The 27,385-nt window shown below is 46.5% G+C and overlaps 1 long non-coding RNA gene across 1 annotated transcript in view; it reads right to left on the reverse strand.

The window, feature by feature from the left end:
• Positions 1–27,385, reverse strand: part of LOC144118318 (uncharacterized) — a 50,596-nt gene that overhangs the window by 20,344 nt on the left and 2,867 nt on the right. The window contains exons 2-4 of the long non-coding RNA XR_013312008.1: positions 22,262–22,409; positions 15,298–15,460; positions 14,035–14,154 (exon numbers count right to left, since the gene is read on the reverse strand). This is a non-coding gene — a long non-coding RNA (uncharacterized LOC144118318). The remainder of the gene's footprint in view (positions 1–14,034; positions 14,155–15,297; positions 15,461–22,261; positions 22,410–27,385) is intronic.

Genomic DNA, 27,385 nt, shown 5'->3' on the forward strand with positions numbered 1-27,385 from the left:
CTTACAAGATTGCACATTTGGTTACTTGAATAGGTTAAATCAGCCACGCTTATTTTATTCCTTATGTATGATTGTTCTTAAAGTCAGTAAGGTTGGACAAGTGCCCACACACTGGACTTTGTTCCTGGACAAGATGGTCAAGGCGAGCAAAACTGCATGTTTCGCTTGTGCGCAGAGAAAACTAGGCGTAAAGTGCCTTTTGAGCACACGCATCTGTCAGCGTTCTCGTTCAAAACTGAATGTTTCCTAGGTTACAGCACCGTAAGACGCGCCTTATCAGGCGCCGTGCTAAAAACATTGATAGCACAGATGAGTGCAGGAACTTGTAGAAAACCCAAGTGCAAACAGACACAGACCACGAGAAAGACGAAATACAGATATACACAAGCCTGTGTGTGCGTGCCGTATTTCTTGTGGTCTGTGCCTGTCTGCGCTAAAACTGTTTACATGATCGATACGCACCGAATCGCCCGAAAAGAAGTTTTGACGGAGGGCTCGAAATAGTGTACAATATGCCGACGAAAAGTATTTGTCGCTCGTAATAAATCTGAACATTGGAAATTGTAAATGGCGCTTTTCTGCTGACGTCCACGCGAAGCGTGCACAAAGCGCTGTCACTGGGCATGGTGGCATTTCAAGGAAGTGGTCACCTAACCCATTCCCCATCCCTCCACATTTGTTGGATCGGAGTAGCGTTGGCTACCGCCAGCAGCTTCGTCGGCCCGCTGATGCAAGAAAATGACTTCGTCATACGGAGCATCCCAGCCTTTCACGTGGATCCTGTGCTTCACCCTGAGATCCCCTGATTACAGAATCAGCGGCTACGCGCATTGATGGCAGTGAGCAGGACTAAAGTCACTGGAACGGGAAAAGTACCGCATTCGTTTTCTCTCGCCGCCGCGCCGGCCGGCCAGCGCGCGCGCGTTCCCGATTCGTTCTCCGCGGTGACGCGGTCATTCCCCGCCATAAATGGTCCGCTCGCTTCTTTCTCACAGCCGCCGGCACACAGATAATCCGGAGCATTACGTAGCACTTGCTCTTATGGGCCCGAGATAAGCGTGCACAGCAAGCGGCGCTGGACCAAATATGGCGGCTGGTTGCGGTACTTTTCCCGTTCCAGTGACTTTACGCACGACGCAGTAACAGCGCCCCCACGCCACTCGTCCGTAAATGACCCACTCGGGACCGGCGCGTCCACTGGACGCGGTGGTGTTTCAAGGATGTGGTCTCGTAATACAACCTTTGCCCGCAAAGTTCCGAGACTGATTTATTTTCTATTCTAGAAATGATTCCCCAAAACATATGTTGGTGCGCATGTGTAGCGCCATATTTTCGGGCTAACCTGAGCTATTTATGTTAATTGCTGGGGCCGCCGCTAGACGGCACTACACGTAAAAAAAATTTGGAGGACGCTTAAGCTTCGTCTGTAAGAGTGAGACGCGACAGCGTGTTGCAGCGTTGCCAAGGAGTGCACGGAACTCCATCGCCCGTTCGGCGCGACGCGTGGCCCGTTGGACAACTTAAGGAAAGGACGCCTTTCTCACATATATCGGTGGACAACCGAACCGGGCCGTGAGGGAAGGAAAATGAAATGAAAATGGGTTTTAAGGAAAGGAAATGACGTCTGTCTCACAATTCACGCTGGACACCCGTACCACGCCGTAAGGGAAGGGATTTCCCTTCCCTTACGGCGCGGTTTAGGTGTCCGCCGAGATGCTCCATTTTTCGCTCACGGCCAACGCCGCCGTCGAAACCGGCTTTTCTGCGACACGAGCTTCTTAACGCTGTCGCGTTAAAATACGTTGTCACTGGTCGTCTGCGCATTCAAATGTGAGTGAATGTGGAGAGATGGACGTCCACCTCGAACAGCATGTAAATATAAAATTCTAGGTGAAGCTTGGCAAGACAGCCACACAGACGTATGAGCTCCTTCGTGACGCTTAGGGAACGAGACATTATCGCGGGCGCGAGTTTTCGAGTGGCCCAAGAGGTTCGTTTCGGGGAGAACGTCGGTGGAAGACGACACAAGGCAGGGACGCCCTTAAACCACACGGAATGAAAACTACGTGGCTCGGATCACGGAAATCACACAGAAAGACCGCACCATTACAGTGCGCATGCTATCAGATGCTTTCGACATTAGTAAGACAACATGCCACCAAATTCTGCGTGAGAACTTGGGGAAACGAAAGCTGAATGACAGACTTGTGCCGCACTCGCTCACACAGGACCAGAAGGACACGCGGGCATCAGTGAGCGCTGATTTGCTCTCCGAGGCAGATAAGGATGCTGCATTCGTCGACAGCATCATTGCTGAATACTAAACATGGTGTTTTCAAGGCGATCCTCAAACAAAGAGGCAGAGCGCCGAATGGAGGTCCACAAGCTCTCCGGCGTCGAGAAAGACAAAGACGATGCTGATAGTTTTTTTTTTCGATGGCAGAGGTGTCATGCACCTCGAGTTCGTCCCACAATGGCAGATGGTGAATCAGGAGTTTTATATCCGCGTGCTCCAACACATGCATGACGGGCTGCAACGCCGTTGCCCTGACTTATGGGAATCTCGACAATGGAGCCTTCTCCACGATAACGCAAGGCCGCACACTGCTCTCAGCGTGACAAACTTTCTCGCCAAGCACAGCATTTCTGTACTTCCCCATCCGCCATACTCGCCTGAACTCTCCCCATGCGATTTTTTCCTGTTTCTCGCGTGAAGAGAGCCCTAAAAGGTCGCTGGATGAGGAGCGTGGAGGCCATTCAAGACGCCACTACAAAGAAGCTGACAGCCATGCCAAATGAAGCGTTTTCGAACTGTTTCCTAGACCTCAAGAAGCATTGGAAGCTGTGTATACACTGCAAGGGAGACTATTTCGAAGGGGTGCTGCACAAATGATATTAATGTTAAACACATTTTTTAATGGAACTTCACGGACAAATGTCGTACGTTCCTCAGGCGAGGAAATGCTACTAAAAATGTGTACATTCTAGTGATATAGTGATACCTTCCCTATTTTTGCTGTTGTGGCCACGAATGTGATATCGAGTTGCTCTGTAGCTGGAAGAATTGTTAATTCTGGGTGCAGATGCTGAGACTAATCCTGGCCCCAATAATGCACAACTTGCAAAACAACTTTAAGCGATAAAATAATTAGGCTAATAATCTCCCATTCAACAAAAAGACATATCATAAGCAAAAAAAGCATACCATATATGCTCAACAATACCAGTTGTTGAGCAATTTGGTGTTCACGGTGATCCATAACAATAGCGTGACAGACGGGACAGAGAAGAAGGGACACAACACAGAGCGCTGTGCTGTGTCCCTCGATCCCATAGGTGGCATAGAGGGTGGTACTCGCACGTGACACGTGGCACAGCGGGTACGACGCCCGCCGCTAAGGACGAGGGTGGCGTTTGTGAACACTCTCAAGGTTCGATTACACTGCACATAAATACTCCCGAAAGCAAGACCGATCTGCGCGGTTTATCATATCAGAGCACTCGCGTGGTACTAGTCTAACTGAACTAAAACGAGCCCTTTCCCTGCCAAGTCTTCAATCACGTCGCATCGTATCACGCATCTGCCTCCTTCATTCCTTTTTCCACCACCCTATTAACAGGACCCTCTGCTAGAGTCCCCATCAAAAATATCCCCTCGCCTAAACCACAGTCATCCAATAGACCTCATGAGAGGCCGCACGTCAGCGTTGAATGATTCATTCTTTCTAGATGCAATAGCCGGATGGAATGCTCTGCCTGGTAATATTACTTCGTGCACAAATCGAGCAATCTTTCGCACTTCGCCTGTGTTCTAGATGTTTTCTGCCTTACGGAGTGATCTGATCATGTGCTACTATCTCTTCTCTTATTTGTTTCATTCATTTGCTTGTTTTGGTTTTGTTATTGTTATTGTTGGACTGGTATCACTATGATGTTGCACACTTTTCTTGCTCCCGCCTTATGTAATGCCCGCGGGCCTTTAAGTCTCCAATAAATGAAATGAAAGATTGCGCATCCGTCGCCTTTCCTGACTTGGTAGAGCACCGGACGCGAAATTCGGAGGTCGTGGTTTCGAATACTACCGGTTGCAGGTGTTTTCTTTTTTTTTTTTAAAAAAAAAAGAGAGAGCTTTACTGGCATAGCAGGAGCGAGCAAAGTCGACTCCGAGATACGTGACGTCACAACCACGTGAGGCCACGTGACGCGGCGCCGCTGCCATAGCAACGCATCTGGTGACTTCGCCGCGCCGCCTAGCCGAGTCTCCGCCGTCGCTGCGCCGGGGCTCCACAGCCGCGCAGCGGCTGCTGCCTGACCACGTGATCTAGCCGAGCCTCAGCTGGATATAAAAAAATATATGCGGTCTGCTGAACCTGGCTAGAGAGTGAAAGTAGACGCGGCTTGGCGTCTGCACCGTTGAGTGCGTTTCGCACACTGGATAGGCAGCGCGCCCACCCTGTCACTCTTGCAGGTGGCAGTTAAATTAATGGTTGATCGCGAGAGGTTGGTTACCCAATGAACACTGCGGCCTATTGCTGCAGCGCCGCATGCCTGCCACAACGATGTCAGCGCTAATGCATAGAGCCCACATCTCTCTCCCACCACATCCACGTACCTCATAGCGCAATTGAGTCGTCCACTGGCCTAGGGAGCAAGTTTTGCTCCCTTCCTTTCCTGAAAATCATCGGTGCCTAGAACGTTGCCAACGTCAATGAACATAATGAACGTCGACAGCTTTGTATATTCTGGATTAGCTGAGCATATCCACAGCCTATTTTTTTTCTTCCGCTTCTTAGTCGTTTATCTTTGCGATGAAATATTTAACCTCATAATTTCCGATTGATCAACATCACAAATTAAAAAAATAATCCCCTATGCTGTTTGGTTTCGGTGAAAGTTCGACCGTAAAAATCTTGGGCTTGACAATACACGAGTCAGGAACAGGTACTGCTTGGCTTTCTCGGGCTAAAAAGCAAGCAATTCAGGCGTTGGGTCTGATTAGACGCATTGCTCCTAAAAAAACAGGCGGAGCCCGCTCTCATGTTGCACGACAGTTGGTGCGGGCGGTTGTGCAACCGCGCCTCGTTTACCAAGCCCAATTCCAGCATTTGACGAGTGCTCAATGGGATCGTCTAGAAGCTGTTAATCGAGAGGCAATGAGGGTCATCACTTGCCTTCCCCACATTACCCCGATCGTGGCGCTCCAAGAACATGCGCAGCTGAATACACTAGATGAGCTGGTGCAGCAACGACGCGATGCTCGCCACCTAAAGTCAAGCCTTACACACACAACGTGTGCACTCAGGGCATATGCTTCATCGCACTCCATTCTACAACCGCCCCCGTCAGTTCTTCCTCCCTGGCGTTTTGTGCAGCTAAGCGATAACAAGCCAACTGATCTACGTCGGGAATCATCTATTCGTGCGGAATCGTCGTTTCGCGACCGAATTACAGATCAAGACGCCAATATGCCGCATGGCTCCATCGTTATGTACGTTGACGCAAGCATCCAGGCCTGCGAAACAACAACGGCAGTTTACGGTCCTTGCGAGTCTGGTCTGAACAAAACGTCAAGGTTTCGCCTCTCAGAACCTCCTTCCTCCTTCTGTGCGGAGATGCCTGCGGTTCAAAAGGCACTTTTCTCTGTGGCCGCCGTTCCCATGCTACCTACGGCCCGCATTGTCTTTCGCACCGACGCCCTTCACGTCCCACGCCTACTTCGACGAGTCAGTCGCACCCCAGAAATCTGCCAAGACATCCATCGTCTAGCGGCACGCATCCCGCAGCAAATCCGTATTGAGTGGGTCCCGCGTGACCTCCTGAGCGCACGAAGCCGCGCAGATTCTGCGACCCGCCTTTCGACCCCAACCTCGTCTTTGCCTCGAGTCCTCACTCTGGATGACACCACCCGCCTTTTAACAAGAAAGGAACACCTCCGGCGCCGCACACGTGCTCTAATCCCTCCGTGTGCGGTAACCCTCCCCCGTGGTCTTACCCGTGCAGAGGAGGTTGCGCTTCGGAGGATACGGGTCGGGGTTGCCCTAACTCCAGCTGTGACAAGCAAGTGGCCGCATTTCAAAGATTTATATCCCCGCCCCGGGTGTCCAGTCTTCAAGAACAGAGACTGTGAGGCGGATATCGACCACCTGTTGTGGGACTGCCCGGCGCTGAAGCCGACGAGAATTCGGCACCTGGCGGCAGTGGGACTCTCACCGGACAATCCGGATTACTATATCGTCTGGACACAGGGTCCATATCATCGTTCACTTCTTGATTTAATCAAATCAGCCCACCTTTTTTCACTTATTTAACCATCTTACTCATCTCTCACTTCATAGTTTTTATGAAAAAAAAAGAAAGCTAAAAAACCAACGAGCACAGAAGAGCATATTCAGCCAACTAAAAGAAAGCCTTGCACTTTCTGTACACCGATCAAGGATTATTATTTCAAAACGGCTCTGCAGAACTTCAAAAAAAATGACCCGAGGAAATTCTGGCGCCGCATTAGCTATTCAAAAAGTACCTATATAAGGTATAAAATTCCACCATACAACGATGACCAATCACACTGTCATTGCTGAACGTTTTAACACTTACTTTCATAGCGTATTTTCTCAGTATAAGCCGCGCGTTGCGCGAAGCATGAAATCAGCACACTCATCAGAAGTTAACTTCGTCGCGTATGACGTCATCGTTTTCATATTACTAAAGTTAACTAAATCATACCCAGGGCCCGACGATATCCCCAACGCGCCTCTTCGGTGGTATAATGAATCACTGGCCTGATTTTTGGTTATCATATTTCGTTTCTTTAGCCGACAAGGTGCCTGATGACTGAAGGTTTTAAAAAATGCGACCGCCTTCAGGTATGGCGCTACTGACTTTTATCCTTAACGTCATTTTGCTTCAAATTAACGGAGCATATTATCTATCTCAGCTACAATTAGTGAATTTTTGATCGCAAAAGCAACCTGACATATTATCAACATGGCTTTTAAAAAGGATTTTCCACAGTAACCCACCCACTTTCAGTTATTCATTCAATTGCGGCATAAGTTGACAATAACAGCCAAGTTAACTTGATCTTTCGAGATTTCAGTACACTGTTTCACAAATTTCCTGACCACAGACAGACTAGCTCCCACTGAGAATTGGTGGGAGCTAACGATATTGAACAACTGCAGTTAAGGAGATGAAATTCTCATTTAAATTTGTTTTCATTGCTTCTTAACAACGAAATCAGACCTGACCCTTCCTCCTATCTTTCTCCAATGCCGACAAGGAGTACACGACATTATCACACAGCTTTATTAACACAGTATTTTGCCCGGACCGATTTGTACGAGTCTTCTTTTTTTCCATGCACCATAACTGACTGGAACTCATTAACTGAACCATATCAATCTCAAAAAAATCTAACTTACGTTCCCCACCAATGTTTCATGTTGGTATATGGCGTGTGTTTTTGCTCCTCTATATGATACTGCTATATTAGTGTATTGCTGCATTATTGTTGACGTATTGTGTCTTCGTTGCTGTGATTTAGATTTTTCTTAGTGTGCCCTTTCTGCCTGGAACTAGGCACGGTCATCAGTATGTGCGTAAATAAAAAATAAAATATCAAGCGTATTACGTTAATAAAGCAGGTACTACGTTCAGCCGCATGCCTGATCGGCAAAACTCGGCCGAGGGTAATAAGCCGGGCTAAGCACCGAATGGTGCTGGCTTGAAAGCCAGTGAGGTGCTGAAGCAGCTCGTTAGGCAGAGGGCTGGTGGGAATGGCGTCACTAACCACATGAGGCAGGAGCGTTCTCGTAATCTTTGTGCGGGTACTTGCTGCCCGGAAAGGAATAAGATTGGAAGCAAATGTGCAAAGCAAAAATGAAGAGCACGAAAAGTACGAGAAGGAAATAAAGAAAGATAGAAAGATGGAAAAGGAAAGAAAGGAAGTAACGAAGGAATACTGAAAGGAATGAAGATGGGAAAAAAGGTAAGAGGACGTGGTCATCCTACCTTCAGAACGAGGCTTTACGTCAGATGTACACTGAGCCAACATCTTAGAACCTTGCTAAGCCGCGGTGGCTCAGTGGTTACGGCGCTCGACTACTGATCCGGAGTTCCCGGTTTCGAACCCGACCGCGGCGGCTGCGTTTTTATGGAGAAAAACGCTAAGGAGCCTGTGTGCTCTGCGATGTCAGTGCACGTTAAAGATCCCCATGTGGTCGAAATTATTCCGGAGCCATCCACTACAGTACCTCTTCTTCCTTTCTTCTTTCACTCCCTCCTTTATCCCTTCTCTTACGGCGCGGTTCAGGTGTCCAACGATATATGAGACAGATACTGCACCATTTCCTTTACCCAAAAACCAATTATTACTATTATTATTGCTGAGCACGCCTCAGTAGTAGAAAGGGTTGCACATATTAACCTAATGAAGCGGCACTCAAACATGGACAATTAATTTAGGCCATAACGTGAACAGATTTCAGAGGCATGTTGAGCTCACTCTGACTTCGTAGGTATTAGTTCGCCGTCTTGGAAGGAGGAGGTGTGGAGTTTTGGGTGCAAAATGGTTTGTGGCAGTGAATGCATAACACTGATATCTTCTCTAGCAAACGTATATTAGTTAACTTCCCCCTTCCCCCCCTCCAAAAGTAAAAATACATTCCAAAGGCAATATATGTAATACTAGCTGCTAGAAAGGAAAAACGACAAGCGCCTGTAAGTGGGCCGTAAAGAATTCAATATATAAAGCAGTCGTCCTGAAGAGCACACCTCGTTTTAATTCCTTTTGATACTCCGAAATTAACTATGACGTTTTTGTTTCAGTGAATAAGTACGGAAGCAAGTGGCCTACTGCGCCTTATTACACTTTCATGGTTATTATGCCGCCAAAAGGTTATTTCGCTCATTTTCACCGTCGTAATTTTAAGCTTTCATGTTTTTGAAGCAGATTTTTGCGTTTTTCCTGAGAATTTGCCTTGCCTTGAAGGCAACACTTCCGAACGCAAGGGATGCGTAATCTGGGGCTTTCGTACCGGGAGGATACGCTGGAAAGACGGAGATAGCTTACACTAGAAGACCGGAACATTAAGTGTGCACGAAACACCTCATTTTTGTTTGGATAACGTTAAGTGGGATCCCGTGAGGACATTCAGACAGTGAACCTCCCTGGGAAACACATGCGACTGGAGAAAGCAAACGGGTACGGAAACATGCCAGGGCTGGTGCGCAGCGTCTTGGTAGCCTTAGCAGCGCAGATGTAATTTTCTTTTTTTTTCCCAGCTTCTTTCTTTTTCCGCAGTCGTGTGCTTCGTGCTTTGTCCCTGGATTATGCGAAGCGCGCGGAGCAGCAAAATGATGGCGCCGGCATTCCATTTCCGCTTCTGCCGCATACTTATCTGCCATTTTTCGGCGTCAACTCCTTCTGGTACGCTCTTATAACTTTCGTGCTTCCCTGCAACAACTCTGCGACTTGGTATCGACCCCTCGTAATGCACACGATGAATTTTTGTTTGTGCCGCCGCGGCGGCTCAGTGGTTATGGGGCTCAGCTCCAGACCCGAAAGAAGTGGTTTCGATCCCGGCCGCGGCGGTTGAATTTCTATGGAGGCTAAATTCAAGCGCCCCTGTAGAAAGCGGGCTGCGGGCAAACGTGCTGATTTGACTGCTAGCGGTAATGAATTCCAAATTTTTATGGCGGGGAAAAAAAAGCAGTTTGTCTTCCTTAATTTGTGTTAACTTTTGGTAGCAGCATTTTGTTTTGTTCAGAGAATCGAGTGTGGTTACTATTAGCGAGGAAAGATGCGAAGAAACAGAGAAGTTGATTAATACAATTGCGATCCCGGTAAATGAGAGGGCCTAACTTACAATTAAAGAGGCGTTTTAGCGGCAAAATGTTTAGGTCAGAGTAAAAAGGAGAAGCAAAGGCTTTGTATGGGCTGTTATGCTCGCGCTCACTTCCTGCTGTTGAGTTCGGCGAATTTGGACATGGGGAGGTTTCCCTGAAAACCACCGCTAAGGTGAATGAGCCTTCTGGAAGAAACGTGGCTGCAAGAATGTCGGAAGCAGCGACGACCATGACGTCCCCACGTGGCTGAGCATTCCATATGGGTTGACGAACCGAGTGTTGTCCTCATTAGTCACGCTGCGGTTGAAGATTGACGGAGAGCTGCGCCTTCGACAGAGGTTTCGCGTGCCGGTCATCAGACGACGAAGTGCAAGGTCTTTCAGCCCTGCTGGGGGACAGCCTGACATTCCTGTGTCACGCACGCGCATTCCTGGGCCACATGGGCGCAGTCCGGACCCTCATGCGCGCCCACTTGGAAGCTGTGTTGACGACAACGTGACCGTATCTTGTGCCCTTTCCATCGACCGAACTGCCAGAGAACATCAGTACCGCCCTACCGTGGGCGGTAACATCAGTGTCATCGTCTGATTGCACATCATTCTTCGAACTGTATTCCCCAGCCAGAGATCTGGGGAATACTAAGGGTACTTAACGAGCTGCTGGTTTGGGTACCGAGACACTTCCGACCGCTAAGAAGCTCCCTTTACTGAGAGGCACTCTCAGTTGCTCTCACCTGTGCAATATGTAAATAATCTTTGTATACAGTTTTTCATGTTTTCTTCTTCCGATCTTCCTCGTCCCTTCTCCGGCCAGACCTCGCTACCTGAATCCCAACAGGGCTAAAAAATACGAGCTCTTCTCAGCCTCCGCTATCTCTCTCGCAGATTTGTTGACATACTTACCAAGTGTTGTGGTTCTTTCCAAAAAGGGGTCACATTCTTTGCACTGTTCGCAATCACGGAAGTGTATGCCGAGATGGTGAGATGCCCTGATGACGCTATTATGTTCCATGACCCTCTCATTGAAACACCTGCCCGTTTGGTCAATCTAGGCTCGGCCGCAGGGCAACGGTATCTAGTAGACCACGTTTTTGCGCACTCTACAAATGGTTGCCGGTGCCTAACAGTGCAGTTATTGTTCACAGTGGCGGTGGAATTCACCTTCTTGCACAGGTTAGGTTCACCACATGTACGTCTGCTCTTTTTTCCTCTTTTCTTGAGATGGTGGGCGATGGCGTGCGTGTAAGGTATTACCGTCACATTTTTTTCCGATCTGCGTCAGCCCCACCGTTGCTTGGAACCGCATTCTTGCTTTCTCTGAGCATGCTCTCGGCAACAGGCAACAAGAGCATGCATGGGTAGCCAGAACAGCTCAAACGGGTCACCTGGCTAGAGAACGCAGAATCCAGTCAAGATTACTGGTTGAAAGCATTCTGAAAGCACTTACAAGACACTGAACATATCTGCCTGATCGGACATATATTGTACGTTGGTTATAACGAGAAAAGCATGACCATACCTGAAAACGCCTGCAACACCGGACCATTCATATCTGCGTTTCAGTTCTCGCTCCCGCTCCGTTAGAAAAAGATCGCTCAAAAAAGAACCAAAGTGGGAGCTAATGCATATTGCGTTGTTTTTTTTTAGTCACGATGGTGCGTTTCCAAACAGCGAAAGTTAATTCTAGGTATGTTGCGGGCAATTTCTGAAAGTTATCTGGAGACAAGCCGCTAGTATTCTGAAGAGAAATCACCCTGTCTCTGTCTATGTAGTTCTTAACACTGATCGACAGGTCGTCTTGAGGAATAATAGAGTAATTAAGGTCTTTGATCTCTACTGAGAAAGCCGACAGGTTAGCCTTGGGCCTCTCCTTAAGAAACCTAATCACCTCGTCAGAGTTCTTTACTTTAGAAGTGGCGTCACTGGTAAGACAATTTTAATTTTGCTGCAGGAACGTTAAAAGAGACTTCTGCCATGTTCCATTTTAAGAGATAATGACCCGCACAGGACAGTCCACTTTATGAGTTTTTGCAGCAAATAAAAGTCCCAAGGCGACTTTTCCCGCCTTGTCTATGGACTTTACAAGCCGCACTTTTTACGCGCTTCAAGCGTACCTCATTTCTTTTGTTGAACACCGAGAGCACAGCTTCTTCTCCCTTCGCCTTACATGTGACCTCAAAAAGCACCGCAAAGCCTGCTTTCTTGTCGGCGAGAAGAAACGCTAAAGAGTTATCCCGCAAATAAGAGACAATTCTCTCGATGGGTGATCTTTGACCCAGAGTCTAGCAACGAGAGACAACGTCTGCACCCTTCGAAAAGCATCCCCCACTCTCTGAGCCAGGGGCAAGGCTTCACACCTGGCGCACCATCGCCAATCGTTCTTTCTGCGGCTGTCTTTCTTGGCTCCACGGTGAACGTGGGGTCGCAGCTGAGCACATGTCGCACATGGTACGGTAGCTGGACACCACCGACGAAGTGGACAGAATTCGGTGGAAGCATCCGGCGAAGCGTAGGAAGCGCTGATGCCAAAGCAATTCCGTAGTTCTGTCAAATTGGCGGGAAAGTTCCCGCCAACGTAACGCAGCGCTCGCAGGACTCACGCCTGAGCCTGCCCACAACCGAAGGTGAAATTCCTGTGATTCCATATCTACATGGAATTTCACACTCCCTGAAAAAAGTGGGGAAAAAAGCAGGTGTCGATGTTGTGTTCTCCGCGCCTGATCGTCTGGCCGGTTTGTGCCGATCTGTTAATGAGTTCAAAGGAAAAGTGGCGAAGTGCACAACTAAGCACCAGTCACGCTTCGTCCCTTGTGATAAGGGGGTTGTTTATAACATCCCTCTGCCCTGTGGAGGGCAGTACGTTGGACAGACGGGACGTTGCATAAATAAAAGGCTGACCGAACACAGCTATAAGGTGTCAAAAGTAGTTTCAGGTCATCTCGGCATTCATTGCCGGGATTGTGAATGGGCAAAGAAAGAGAAAAAACAGTGCGTACCGCTTTATCATGAAACCAAGGTCATTGCCAAAAATCGGGAAAAACTGCGAGGGAAATTATCGAGGCATACAACATATTCAAGCAGGGAAATGCATGTATAAGTAACCCTTCGCTAACACTTCTGCAAAAAGAGCTGTCACTCCTGGGGGTTGGTAATCTCTGCTGATTTCTAGCGTGCTTATGTTGCTGTTGTCACATTTATGTTTTGTTTTTGGGTTTTTTTGCACTTTTTAAACCTTTCCCTCATTGCCGACATCTATGTATTTATACTTGTGTGATCAGCAATAAACCCTCAGTTGTTAGTCAGCGCCGTGTCGTTCGCTTTCTTGTCTTTTGTGCTCGTCTTTGTTCGCGCTGTTTATTCAAGATTTATTCAGAGCACAAAAACTGGGTGGGTTCAGTACGAGAACCCATTGGTCGTCATCATAATCCGGCCCCTCTCAACCAGCGATTTCTGGTCGAGTGGGCTGTGGCTACGAAGGGTTGCCTCCCAGCGCTCATCAGTCGGACCGGGATTGCTGTCCAAGTCTGGGTTTTCTTGACATTCCCAAACCGAGTGAAAGAGTGTGCCAACTGCTCCACAGAAGGGGCAGGACGAATTGTAGGTTTCTGGATACCATTTACTCATTAGGTAAGGATTGGGCAGAGCATTAGTTTGTAGTCGCCTGATTATGTGCTCTTCATATTTACTTAGGGTTTTGTGAGGAAGAAAACCTCCGCTTCTTGCACGAGAGGAGAGCAACGAACGTCTCCTGGCCATTTCGACTTCCCACGGAAACAACGCGGCGACCCAGAACAGCAGAAGCTACCAACATAGATAAAAAAGAAATTCGGAACGTAGGCGGAATGCGGACAAAACTTTTTAATATATGCGGCCGCCAGAGACGTACGCCTGGTGAAAAATGCAGTAAATTTACTTCGCGTTAGCGGCTTTCTGTGAACGAGCATGAAGGGCAACGACCGGTGGTCGCCGTATGTCATCGGGAAGACTCGCAAGGCGCCGGTGTTTGGAAGATACGCTCCCCTACGCTGCACGCACGACACAGAGGCCTGCATGATGCGGGATTTTTTTTTTCGACCAGTGTTTCACTAGGTTTAGAGGGTGCGGGGTAATGACAAGCGACTTCTTCACCGAGTGGCATTTTGAGTACGACCATGATATGGCAACGAAGAAAGAATACGAAGGTCCTTACCGTGCTCGACAACCACAAGGTGCTGTCTTTCCTCGTTGTTGTGGTCACGCTCTTCTTCCATCGAACATGACGAGCAAGACCAGCCATTTGACATGGACATAATTCATGCTCTCATGGTAACTGTAAATGCAAAATAATTTCTTATTAAAGGCAGCCGAAATCTGTCACCATACCTTAGAACACCGTGGCTGTTGACAATGACTAATCGTGATGCCTCTCAATGCAGCGTAAAGTTTTATGAAGGAAACAAGAAGCATATGTATGTAGATCAAAATTAACAGTCGCGCCACTTGGAAAGCGTAATCTATCAGACTGTGGCCTACCGATTAGTAGCAAGATGTTCTTCCAGTACAGTGCGTTGCAGTCCAACGACTTTGTCACAGGACCCTGTGTAATTAACGAACTCCATGGATCGATATGTCATGACCTCTCGTGTCGCAACTTGCTTGCTCGGAGCTCTTTCGGGATTCACTCATTTCGCTGAGCGATAAGCGGACAAATGGAGCACACCAATTAGAGGAGGTAATCAAAGGCACTATAAATTTCTCAACAAAACTAGTCTGTGTAAAATGTTCCCGTCTTCTACGCTGTACCTTAATCACGACGGGGGAACTCGAGCGGATAATTGCTATTCCTTAATCTACTCGAGCTCTGCAACCCAGATTTCAATCGCTACCTAATGCCGTCCGCTTTCGCCTGCCGATATAAGTATACATAAATCACACTGGGCACATGATCAGACAAGCAACGTTTGAACTAGAGCACCGAGAAGCGGCGCACAAATGCGGAGGTATCCTCGCTCGTTAAAACCATAGGTGCTATGGGATGTAAGAAAAAAAAAAAAACACTGGCCGGAGCTCGCGCCCACCTGCTGGCAAAAAAGAGGATGGAATGTCACGCTTTCTTCAGTGTTCACAATCCCAATTGACGGGGTTGTGAATTCCCATTTGACGGGATTTTTATTTTGAGAATAACAATCAAGGCTCGTCACCATACGTCGTTGCGTAATATTTAGTCGAGGAAGAACGAAAAAAAGTTTCAGATTACACATTTTACATCAAAGTGTACACGTTTTCGGTTGGTGTCATGCCACTGAGCCCTTAGAATCGGCTGTGAATGTCAGCTAATATATTCCTGCGCTCAGTCCGTGGTAGTGGTGGAAAGAATTCTGTCGTTCGATAGCAGAATATTGCGATTTGAGGACAATTTTGTTCATCCAAAGTTCGCACTGAGGAACCAGCAATAGGAACTTAAAACGCATACCAAAGTTTTTCTTCATCGTTGTAGTTTGTTTCTTCGCTTTTTCCACTGAAAACGTGGAATCGCAAAACGGGCACATAGTGCCCACTGTGCGTGCGTCTACGTCGTCAGATCAGTTACACCTCCTTGCCAAGCGACGATGCTCTAGAATGTTCAAAGAACACACCTGCAACAGAAAGGTTCAGTAAGCGTTGCGAAGTTTGCCAGCTCAACCTGAAGAAATTTGACTAAAGAAGTTGAGGAGCACATTTATTCAGTTCCGCTATGCTGCTGTTTCTCATGAGCGATACACTTTGTTTAATTGGAATACTCTCCACAAGGCCTTATTTAGGCAGATTGTTAATTCCTTCATGTGAGCCACCCTGTTTTGTTACATCTCTCATGTGCCAAAGATTTGCCTGAGAGAGCAAACAAAAGAAAGTTTTGTAAAATATTGTTTGCGTAAGCTTCACACCTTCAATAGACTGACGCTGAGTTGAATATACAAGGGCAATGAGCTGTAGGGTTGTTTACGAGACAGGCAAGAGTGAATCAGACAGTCATTATAGCCAAGAAGAACGTAGCGCAATGTAGCATTTCTTTAAAGGGTGGTATTTGTTAGGAGCGGGAGATTAGGCACCAAAGTTTCTTAATATAGAAGATATTGCCTCAGGAAGTAGAAATAAAGAGACCGTTGTTGAAATATAATCAATTTGTAGAGGTATGCAGCAATTATTTGTGCTATATTCGATTCATTTTACAATAAAACAAAACACAGCACCCACTCGTCTTTTCACCAGCGTTCAGGAAAAAGAGTAATTATGGAACTACATTCACTAGCAGTTTAACATGCGGCGCAGGGCACTTTCCTTTCTTTCTTCCTTTCCTTCCATCTTTCTTTCTTCCTTTCCTTCTTTCTTTCTTCCTTTATTTCTTTCTTTCTTTCTATCTTTCTTTCTTTCGTTTTTTCATTATTTCTCTCTTTCTTTCTTTACTGTTCTTACCTCACTTAATTTTCAAGAAATGCGGACGCTGAGGTAAAAGGAAGAAAAAGCGGTTTGACTGTCCTCAACCCCTCTCTACATAGCAGTAGCTTAGAGGAGCGGCACACACTCGTACGATTACTTGTAGAAACGCAAAATCAAATCAAAACGCAGATAATACACTAGTCACGAATCATGCGACGTAAACATTCAATAAAACATTTTGCTGGGCGAGTTGGTTCATATTGCTCGAGGGGATGCTTGTAGCGCGACAAAAAAAAAAACACAAGAGACAGAGACGAACGTTCTGTCCCGTTCGTCTCTGTCTCTTGTGTTTTTTTTTTGTCGCGCTACAAGCATCCCCTCGAGCGACGTAAACATTATAAAGCACGTTACATGATTCTGTGTACAAACGTTAGCGCAAAATAAGGCACCATCACAAGAACGGTGGACGGGACAACGTGCTACTGACAACTCATTCTTTTATTGACAGAAACACGTAATATATAGCAACACCGTCACACCACCAATCAGCTGCAGCAAACCTCAGAAAGATTTAAAGGATCATAAAAGCGATAAAAGACAACATGATAAACATGACTTAGCTAAAAACGATAAGAGTGGCGAAATAACAATTAAAATGCACGGCAGGTGGTGTACAGGGTCAAAGAAACATGACTGAATGTGATCTGAAAGGATGATGACAAAACCGAAATGCATTAAAGCCGTAAAAAATAATACCGAAAAAGCACGTGAGACAAGAAAACCCTTCTAAAAAGGCTTTGTGCACTGCACACTTCAGATTACATTTGAAAAAAAAATACCTGTAAACGTGCTCGTACTCAGGAAAACTTTTCTAAAAAGCCTTCTCCAGTTTTGTACAAGAAGATAGATGCATCAATAACGGCATTCAGGCCCTTTTTCCTGATCAAAAAAGCTTCTTTTAATTCACCGGACACCCCATCATGGCCTCTACCTAAAACAACGTCTTTTTTTTCATGAATAAGCCTGCAGGTGTTTAGTTCACACTCCTTACAGTGAAGAGGCAAATTCAAACCTGTTACAGTTTCCCATCGAACGTTCATGCTCCCTCAACCTTTCATTCAGGCAACGCCCCATTTACCCAATATACACTTTTCCACTTGCGAATGGGACAGCAACGTCTGAGGCCTTCCTTCCTTCCTTCCTTCCGATATAAAACCCTTTCATTGCATTCCGCGTACCTACGGGTATGCCTGGTTCTGCAGGTCTTTTCACTTGTTTTTTCTGAGTTGATACGAGGACATAATACGGCCAGTTTACAGGGAGCAGAGAATACTATTAGAACTTTGAATTTAGATGCAACTTTTTTATGTTATGGACAACAGGCCAGGGGTAGGGAGCCATTTCTGGCCTAATTCTATCCTCAACAAGCATAGGCTCCTTACGTTCCACGCCTTTTATGCTGTGAAGAAGGGACTCCAGCACACTTGTCAGGACAGACTAAGGGAAGCCTGCATCCTGAAGCCTGACCATCTGCAACTGGAAGCCCCTTTCCATGGTATGACAACAGTACTTCGCATTGGCGGCCTTTAAGCCTGACGTGGCAATGGCTCGCTTCACTGTCTTAGAGTGCGCCGATTTATATAACAAAAATTCTTTCTGGGCACGAGGGCGGTACATCCAGCACATTTTCTCTTTAGTTATGGAAAGTTTCTGGTGTAAAAATTGCATTTTATCACTTTCAGGTTGCTCCTGTGTAAATTCTAACCCTTCTCCGTTCTCACTAAAAATTTCTAGAACCTCGTTAACTGCGCCCAAGTAGGGCGGTGTGTCCTGTTTATTTAGAGGGATTAAAAAATCGTCGACGTATTTGAAAACTCTCAATACCCATCTTTATCCAACTGCTAATTCACACTTTGATCAATCATTGGCAGAAAAATGTTGCACAGAACCGAGGCAACACAGGAGCCAATGCAAATCCCTTTCTTCTGTATAAGCAATCCACTTTCAAATTGTACAATTGTGGCATTAAGATAAAATTATAACAAAGTCATAAACTTTCCTACTGACACACCAGCTGCGTTTTGAAAGGATGTAACCCCACTTTCCTCAATGCATGCTTGAACAGTTTGAAGAATTCTTTATGGGGAATGGAGCAGAAAAGATTTTTCGCGTCAACAGAAAAGAAATACCCAATTTGCCGATTATTGTCAAGAAATTAAATTATATATAAAGAGTTTTTTTTTGTTGCGAAAGGATCAGTGACCCCAAGCTGGTTAAGATGCTTCAGCAGGAACTGACTAACAAGGCGTAGCCAAGATCCCCTTTCGCTTACAATACAACAAAATGGTACATCTTCTTTGTGGGTCTTAGCTGTAAAAAACATGCTAAGACTTTTGCCCTTACAGTCACTTGTAGACTTTGCTAACCTTTGCAGTTCCAATTCGTTGCAGAGGGTGATGGCTCTGGACTTAGCCTTCACGGGCTTGAGTTTAGTCGGTTTAAAGTTCTTCTCGACGGCACGGCGGGCTTTTTCCTTATAACCCCCCCCCCCCCCCCCCCTCCCCCTTGCACCACCACAAAACCACGTCCCTCGTTGGCTTGCAGCAAACGAATGTCGTTCTCTCTGAAGTACTTCACCACTTTGTTGACCGTAGACCGTAGAATGGTAAGGCTTCGGGATGCAGGCTTCCCTCAGTCTGTCCTGAAAAGTCTGGTGGAGTCCCTTCCTCACAGCATAAAAGGCGTGGAACGTAAGCAGCCTATGCACGTTGAGGATAGAATTAGGCCAGGAGTGGTTCCCTGCTCCCACCGTGTTGCCCATAACATAAAAAAGTTGCATCTAAATTCAATGTTCCAATAGTATTCTCTGCTTCCTGTAAGCTGGCCGCATTATGTCCTCGTGTCAGCTCGGAAAAAACAAGTGAAAAAAACCTGCAAAACCAGGCATATCGGTAGGTACGCGGAATAAAATGAAAGGGTTTTATATCAAGTCCCATTCGCAAGTGGAAAAGTGTATATTGGGTAAACGGGGCGTTGCCTAAAGGAATGGTTGAAGGAGCATGAACGTCGATGGGGACTGGAACAGATTCAAATCTGCCTCTTCACTGTAAGGAGTGTGAACTAAACACCTGGAGGCTTATTCTTGAAAAAAAAAAACCGTTGTTTTAGGTAGAGGCCATGATCGGGTGTCCGGTGAATTAAAAGAAGCTTTTTTGATCGCGAAACAGAGCCGGAATGCTGTTTTTGATGCATCTATCTTCTTGTGCAAAACTGAAGAAGGCTCTTTAGAAGCTTTCCTGAGTACGAGCACGTTTACAGGTATTTTTTTCCCCAGTGTAATCTGAAGTGTGGAGTGCACAAAGCCTTTTTAGAGGGGTTTTCTTGGCTCATGTGCTTTTTCGGTATTATTTTTTACGGCTTTAATGCATCTTGGTGTTGCCATCATCCCTTCAGATTGCATTCCGTCATATTTCTTTGGCCCTATACACCACGTGTCTTGCATTTAAATTGTTGTTTCGCCACTCTTATCGTTTTTAGCTAAGTCATGTTGTTTAGTGTCGTCTTTTATCGCTTTTATGATAGTTTACATCTTTCTGACGTTTGCTGCAGCTGATAGGTGGTGTGACGGTGTGCCTATATATTACGTGTTTCTGTCAAGAAAAGAATCAGTTGTCAGTAGCGCGTTTTCCTGTCCACCGTTTCTCTGATTGTGTCTTATTTTGCGCTATCATTTGTACAGTACATAGAACTATGCACCAACTAGCCCAACAACAAGTGTTACTTGAGCACATTACATGATAATTTCATGACTTCTGCAAAATGTAAATGCAAAAAAAAGGAAATGCAATGAAAAAATCTGATTTAATTTGGTTTAGGGGGTTTAACGTCCCGAAGCTACTCAGGCTATGAGGGACGCCGTAGTGAAGGGCTCCGGAAATTTCGACCACCTGGTGTTCTTTAACGTGCACTAACATCGCCCAGCAAACGGGCCTCTAAAATTTCGCCTCCATCGAAATTCTACCTCCACGGCCGGGATCGAACCCGCGTCTTTCGGGTCAGCAGCCGAGCACCATAACCATTGTGCCACCGCGATGGCTGCAATGGAAAAATATGTGATCTTAAAGTGCACAAAGTTCGCATATAGCACTTATCAGACTCTGCACCAGTCAAAGTGTGCAAAATTTGTAGCGGATGTACAATTATGTATTTGGGAAACACACCATAATTTGGAACGGTTTAGTTTGATTGTGTCAATACCCTCGCAGTGGAGGTTGTTAATCAACCTTGGCAGTGTAGCGTACTTTGTAACATCAAGGCATCAAGGCAGACACCATCTTCAACCATGGCGTCCTGTTTCTCTTAATCAACCCTTTGTTGTCACTAAGCCGGAGTATACTTTATTTGATTAGTTTAGAAATAAAATATTAGGTTTTCGGTAAATGTATCAGTCCATGCGAGGTTCGAGACAGTTCAAGTAAACTGCGTGTCAGTAGGGCCGAACTGCGAATGCAATTGCAGTGCGTTACACCAGAATTAGACGGCACAGCAACTTGCTCACTATTGAAAAATTCGCGTATTCAATCCGCTAAGAAATTCAGTACGACTGGTTGTGTTTGAGCTGGTTCCTACATAGCATGCGTTACGTCAGCATGGGTCAGCGCTCTGCTTCCTCTTTCATGTGTTTGTGTCTATTCCCGTGCTGACGCCACTCAAGAAATTTAGCAGACTACACCACAGATCTTCACTTCAGTCCGGTCGCTTCGTGAGTTACAGGCAAGAACACAAGAACAACGGCCTACTTGACGGCCTTGAAAATTAAGCTCTGCGTGACGCTGTATGTTTTATCTAGGAATATTGAAAGTTCTCCGCATCTTTGCGCAAATTTTGTTCTGCCGCAGCGGCGGCCTAGTCGTTTGAGCATCCGCCTTGTATGCGGAATGAATCAAAAGCACCAACTAGCCCAACTTAATTCTTTAATGTATGCGGAAGGTACGAGGTTCGATCCCAAGTGCCGCCGGGTACCCACCGGTGATAGAATAGGCGCAAGCTTTTCCCTGCCTGGTGGTCGGCTGCTTTAGGGTGAAATGCATGGGAACTTGGTATTCGACCCCACCATGAGTAGAACAAACAACCTTGTGGCCATGGCGCTCTTTGGCCACAGATGCCCTTGCGCCATAAAAATACATCATCATCATCAAATTTTGTTCCCAGTGGGGTAACGTGAGCTTCTTTTATTCTTTCATTTTCTAGCAACGCAGAACCACATAGTGAGCGCATCGTGAACAAAGCACCAAGCATACCGGCGGTTTCACCTCAGTTGTTCTGCAATTTTTATAAATTGGCTTTTTTAGTAGGAAGAGCGCTATTTCCGGCATTGCATGTCAGCTGTGTAGGGCACCAGAATGCAGCTAAGACGTGGTGATAAGAGCCTGCTGAGCTAATATTGAGTAGTTACCTTTTAAATGATTCCTTTTAGTCTGTTCTTTTATTGAGGGGCGTGTTGCCCACCGTGAGTAATATCAATGTAAATTTTTAGAATTCCGAAAACTCAGTTGCCCTTGGAGCTGTCTCTCAACAAATTTTGGCTACATCGCGCCTCAATACATGCGCTTTCGGAAAGCTTGCAGGCAAAGCGACCCCTCCAGTGCACGTAACTTCTCCAAAAATCCGAAATTTGTTGGGCCACAGCGCCGAGGGTCACTGAGTTTTATAAATTCAGGAAGCTGATATAGATATTAGTTAGGATGGGCTGCACACCTCTCAATAAAGGAGACTGAGAGCAGTCGGTAAACACATAACTACTCAATATTAGATAAACATCCTACTAATTAGCACGTCTTACCTTTATTCTTAGGCGCCTATAGCCTATATAGCATTGTCAGCTACACTACTGACGATGCTATGCCGAAAAAAGCGCTCGCTTCATTCAAAAAGCCTGGTTTTGAAAATTTTAGAACATCCTCGATGAAACACACGGCATACCTGAGCACGCAGGTTGGAAATAAGCTGGTTTTACATACCTTCCTTCTTTTTCTGGATGATCACGGCGTGTGCTGCCCAATATATTTAAATTTCTAGGCCAAAAATGAGCCCAAAATTATGAGAATAGGATTTTGGCCTAGAAGGTACTCCAGTGCCGCCTACTGGGGAGCAATGTCTTAGAAAAGCCTGCAACGCAAAACGAGCCACAAGGCCCCGTTTACTCATCGAAGGTGACAAGTTCAATGCTATGGCCTGCCCAAAAAGGCAGAGGGAATGAGATCTTTATTCCTGCTTATTCCGGTCGACCGCGCACCGATGCGTGTATGTGTCTGCGCGAGTGTTTCGCTTCGTCTTTATCCTCCTCCTTGTTGTTCATACCCTCCTTATCTGGAGTAGCCGGTTAGGAAAATAGGCGAGGCAAGCATCTGAAATATGAATGTTCCATCTCCTCTGCTATTCATCCCTGCGTTTAGTCGCTGGTGATTTAGAGTCTCACACATCAACCCTATACAGAGCTCAGTCGTTTACGCCTTAGCTGTCCATTCAGTTGTTCATTACGATGTGTGAATCGACCTGCCGGCACTGGCATTTCAGGGGTTTACGTATCGCCAGTGCTTCACCGGTCGTTGCCTCTTCCTCTCCACTGGGAGGTTTGAAACGAGATCGCATCCCAGTTTCTTATTTCGCAACTGTCGAGATGGTCGCAGTCGGGACCATTATCATCTGGGCAGAAAAAGTGCGCGTCAGCGCAATAGCCACCGGGCGGTCACTGCCCCCTGTTCAAATAACGGCGGGCCTTCTCCGCATTTAAGTAATCGACACCAGCGGTGGTTTATAGGATGCCCACCGAGAAAACAAACCCCGTAACACACAGTCGATTCATTGAGAGAACCGGTTATTGCAGCATCCTTTTCATTTGCTGCCTGTCTAGCTTCGTTTTTTCTGCGTGCTGGAATGCAAAGAGCTCAGCCCATATCGGATAGATGTACTACAATACAAGCATACCACTGTTAAGGATTAGAAAAAGCTACACCATTAAATGCAGTGACAATAAAGTGACAATCTGGTTTTATCCCGCAGAGCTCCCACTGAATCTCTCTGGGGATGCAGGCTTTTTCATCCGGCACAGTTAGCGAAAGACAACGCTGATACGCCTAATGCACTGGCACATGCTCGTGGCTGCCTTCATGCGGTCAATCTACGAGGCACCGGTCGAAGAAAAATGTAGAGGAGGAGCACGATTGATGCAAAATTATGTGTGCCATATCATTTGGGTATTACCAATATATTAACAAATTACTATCACTAAACGTAATTCTCTGGTTACAAACTGTAACATCAGATAATATTTTTTTGCACACACTAATCATGTATTCTTGCGTGCCTTCTTACCATTCCATAGGAGAGTTCAAAATGGGGACATTTGATAGTTTCGAGTTCGAAAACTGCTGACATGGGGCCTCGGGAAACACGCTGAAAAGGTATTGTGCTTTAAAAAGAAAGTGGGAATAAAGGCCGGAGTTGTATCACGCATATCCAGCGTCTCTTGTCGCATTCCCCTCGCATGTACGTTTACCTGACGGGTAGTTCAAATACTCGGGCGATATTAAAGGCAGCGCAGCGAACGACGGAAAAGAAAACAATGGGTGCCATCGAAAGGCTGACAGCCTCGCGGAATGGAACACAGAAGCAAGTGGTTGAGAGCCTACATGAAACTAAGTGTGTAGGGTAAATTGTGGTGTCAGTATTGAACTCCCAAGTGAAGTATCGAGACTCGCATGGTTCAATGAGGCCGGGTTGAGTAGCCCCTGCTGGCGGAAAGCAAGATTAGTTTTTCAGGGAGAGGCTTTTACTCTGTATCATACTTACCAACGGTAGATAATGGCAGTGATAGTTACGTGCAATTGATAACAAGTAAGGTCTAAAAGCCTTGCATCTTCGACACGCAGAAAAGAACAGAAAGACAGCGAAAATGGCGTCTAAACAAAACTCTTTATTTGGGCTGAGTTGCGCCCACAGTGGACTGAATCACTCGGCGGCGGCGTAGCAACAAGCGTGCTAGGCGGTCGTCGAACAGAGTGACCGCCGCTTTCGGCCGTGCTGAATTTAGAAGTGATAGCGAACTTTCTATATAAAGCATGCAAAGTTACTACAACATTTTGAAACAACGTAGAATCGGCTGCGCCAGAATGAGATCGATCGAGATAAATCTGGTCGTGTCTTGCATCGCAAACAAAGCGATAAAGCGGCGTGCCAGCAGCTTTGAAGAATGAACATACATTACAAAGATACTCGTCAATAATACATGCGATGTGCTGTTCTGAGCAAAGCGCAATCAGTACGCACATACTTGCACAAGAACATATATCTGCGGCAAGAGTTACACAATAACATCAACAACATCATTAGTTTGTATTTTTGTGCACTTCTTCAAGACGGGACCGAAATTGTTCGCGATATGTCATTCTCTGGAAATCTGTTCCAGTGTCGTGCAGCGCACTGAAATAATGAATGTCGGAAGCAGTCTTTAGAAACATTCACCTCTGTCACATATCTACTATGCACATGGCGGGTTATCTCATCTCTGTAATGCTTTAGAGCCCCAAATGTCAGCTTAGTAAATGAAAATTAGGCTATATGTACCTACACGTGGAAAGATTCCTCTCGCTCAGCAGTTCGGTTTTCTCGCACCACGTCTTCAATGTTTGTGAAAAAGCGCTATGATAATGAGAATGCTTTTTTGCCAGCATCTCAGCTGGACGTGAAGCAAGGATAAACGCTTCCGTCTTGATCCCCGACATTTCAGATTTCTTCCTCTCCCATAGGGCTTATCGAAGCCCAAGAATTCTGCCACTTCGGAAACAAGGAATCTGGGTCAGAGAGCCGAACACGGCTGTGCTGGCACACCACGTATTAGTATTCCCCCCGCGAAGCCCATCTTTGCGCGTTGCGAAAAGGCAAAAAGTAAAGGCCATACGCCGAGAGCGGAGTGATGATATAAATAAAAACGAACAGCCTGGCACCCTTACACCCGAAAATAAAATGATGTTTCCCAGCCCACTCATGGGAATGGATCGGAGGCGGTCGCCGTATCACTTCTATGCAGACGTGCGGCATCTCCCCAGTGGTTTCTACTGGTGCGTGACCGGATGGGGCTCTCCGTGGCTGGCACAGCGGTGGGCCGCGGGTAGTTCCACGGCTCTGCTGTGAGCAAGTGGCATGTACGATATCAGGCTGGCTTTTAAACAGGCGGCGAAGTTTCTGCCGGTGTCGGGCATAACTGTTTCCGGCTGCTGGTTATGTCCTGCACTAGACGACATGCATGAGAACAGACGCCGTCCGCGCCGTGGAAAAAGCGTTCATGACCTCGTCGATGTTTTATGAACGCCCTTTTTACGACCGAGAGCGTCCACACTAGGCTTTGCTCGTATGTGCCGCCAACAGCTGACATAGAAACTGACCCCTAGTCGGTTTCCCATTTTGCATAATTTTTTTCAGCTCTTTATGCCGGCGTGATTGCAGAGCAGTCCTTCTCTTCTCCGCCTCCGCCTCACTCTTCTGCACTGTGCATGAGGCCATGTTCGCGTGGGAGGGCGAAGCTACCACGAAAGCAGCGCAAGCAAAGAAGCCCTGGCACACATCATCGGGGTTACCGGGAAAGCGATTCACGTCGCACTTTTGAGCGAGAGCCTGCTGTCACTAATTAATTCTGAACAAAGTGGTCACCCGCAAAGAAATAGGGCACTGGTTTCGTTTTTTTTTGTCGCAAAATTTTCATGATATGCGTTTTTACTGATCGCATCCTAATGATGCACTTTGTAATGCCGCTCATTGGCTGTGCTAATTTATTTGTGTGCTCTAGAATGATTTAGATACCGGGGTATTTTCTTCTAATTCGCATAACTGAGCGCCGTGGTTATTTCAATGTTTTGAAGTTCAGCTATTTTAATTGAAGGCAAGTTGACCAGCTCTTATACACGTGTCAATCCGCGTACCGTGGGCTGAAGCGTCGCTTATTATAAGGCCTGCACGTGATGACGCTGCTGTAAGGGGCGTCCATTCGAATTCTAGCCCGTACTAAGGCTTTTTGTCTCCGCCTCAGACCCAATAATTTGGAGAGCCTCTCCAACGCAAAGTACCATTTCAGCGGTTTTGACACGCTTTCGAAGATCGGTGCTCTTGACATCCAGGATATTTCTTTGTGAATATAGCCACGTGTGAGAGCTTTTGCCTTTGCTCATTCGGTCTTCGACTTTAATGGTGCTGTGACAACTTTACGCTGAGCCATTTGAGGATGCAGTAGCACGATGGGTTGTCCTAGTTGATTGCTATGCATAATTCAGACAATGTTCGCAGCATTCGCTTTGTGCGTTTTTATCTGTGCTGCGAATCGTTGAGTATGACTCTAAACGGCTGCGCAGGTCCTCGGATGCTCAGAGCAAGTTTTCATGCATGCTCACAATGTGCGTTCCGCACTCTACTGTTCCCGGCAGTACTCAAACATTTCGATCCTTCCTTCTCTGGCCTCTGCTCTTTCTGTGGGGAGGTGGCTGATGCCTTCCACATGATCTCGGCATGCCTGCAAAACCTTTCTCTTCCACCCTTAACCCATTTCCCTATGCCCGAGAGGACTGGGGGACGGCCCTGCTCGGCTTCTTGGACCTAATGGCCCAAGAAACCTTGGTTCAGCGAGCTCGAGTGGAGGTCCAGACCAATGCGGTCTCTGAATAAAGGACTCCACCTAGTATTGGAAGGGGAGCGGCCCACTAGAGGCTGCTTCCCTAACGCGCTATCACATCATAATAAACGGGGGGTTTCGAGTATCATCCGGGGTTCTTCATTTTATTTTTAACGCATTTGGCGTCCGTTTAATTTTCGTAAAAACACTGACTGCTCGCTTTCCTTCTGCTGAATACGACAGCATGAGGGACTTTTATTATTCTGTGCCTTTATGAAGCATGTTTCTTTCCAAACTCTGCTGCAGCCAAAAAACGCTGAGCTAAAATGTTCAGTTAATTTGCTCATGGCACTGGTAACAGTGTGTGCTGGCCTGCGCATGTCATTCTCCGCCCACACTATAAAGCCTAATTTGGAAGCCGTAGGGACTTCCTAAGCACGTTACGCATTCCAGTTTCAAAACTCAGTAGCTCAGTCGAGCTCTG

This window comes from Amblyomma americanum, chromosome 2 (genome assembly GCF_052857255.1).
Source record: "Amblyomma americanum isolate KBUSLIRL-KWMA chromosome 2, ASM5285725v1, whole genome shotgun sequence".
NCBI classification, from domain to species: Eukaryota; Metazoa; Arthropoda; class Arachnida; order Ixodida; family Ixodidae; genus Amblyomma; species Amblyomma americanum.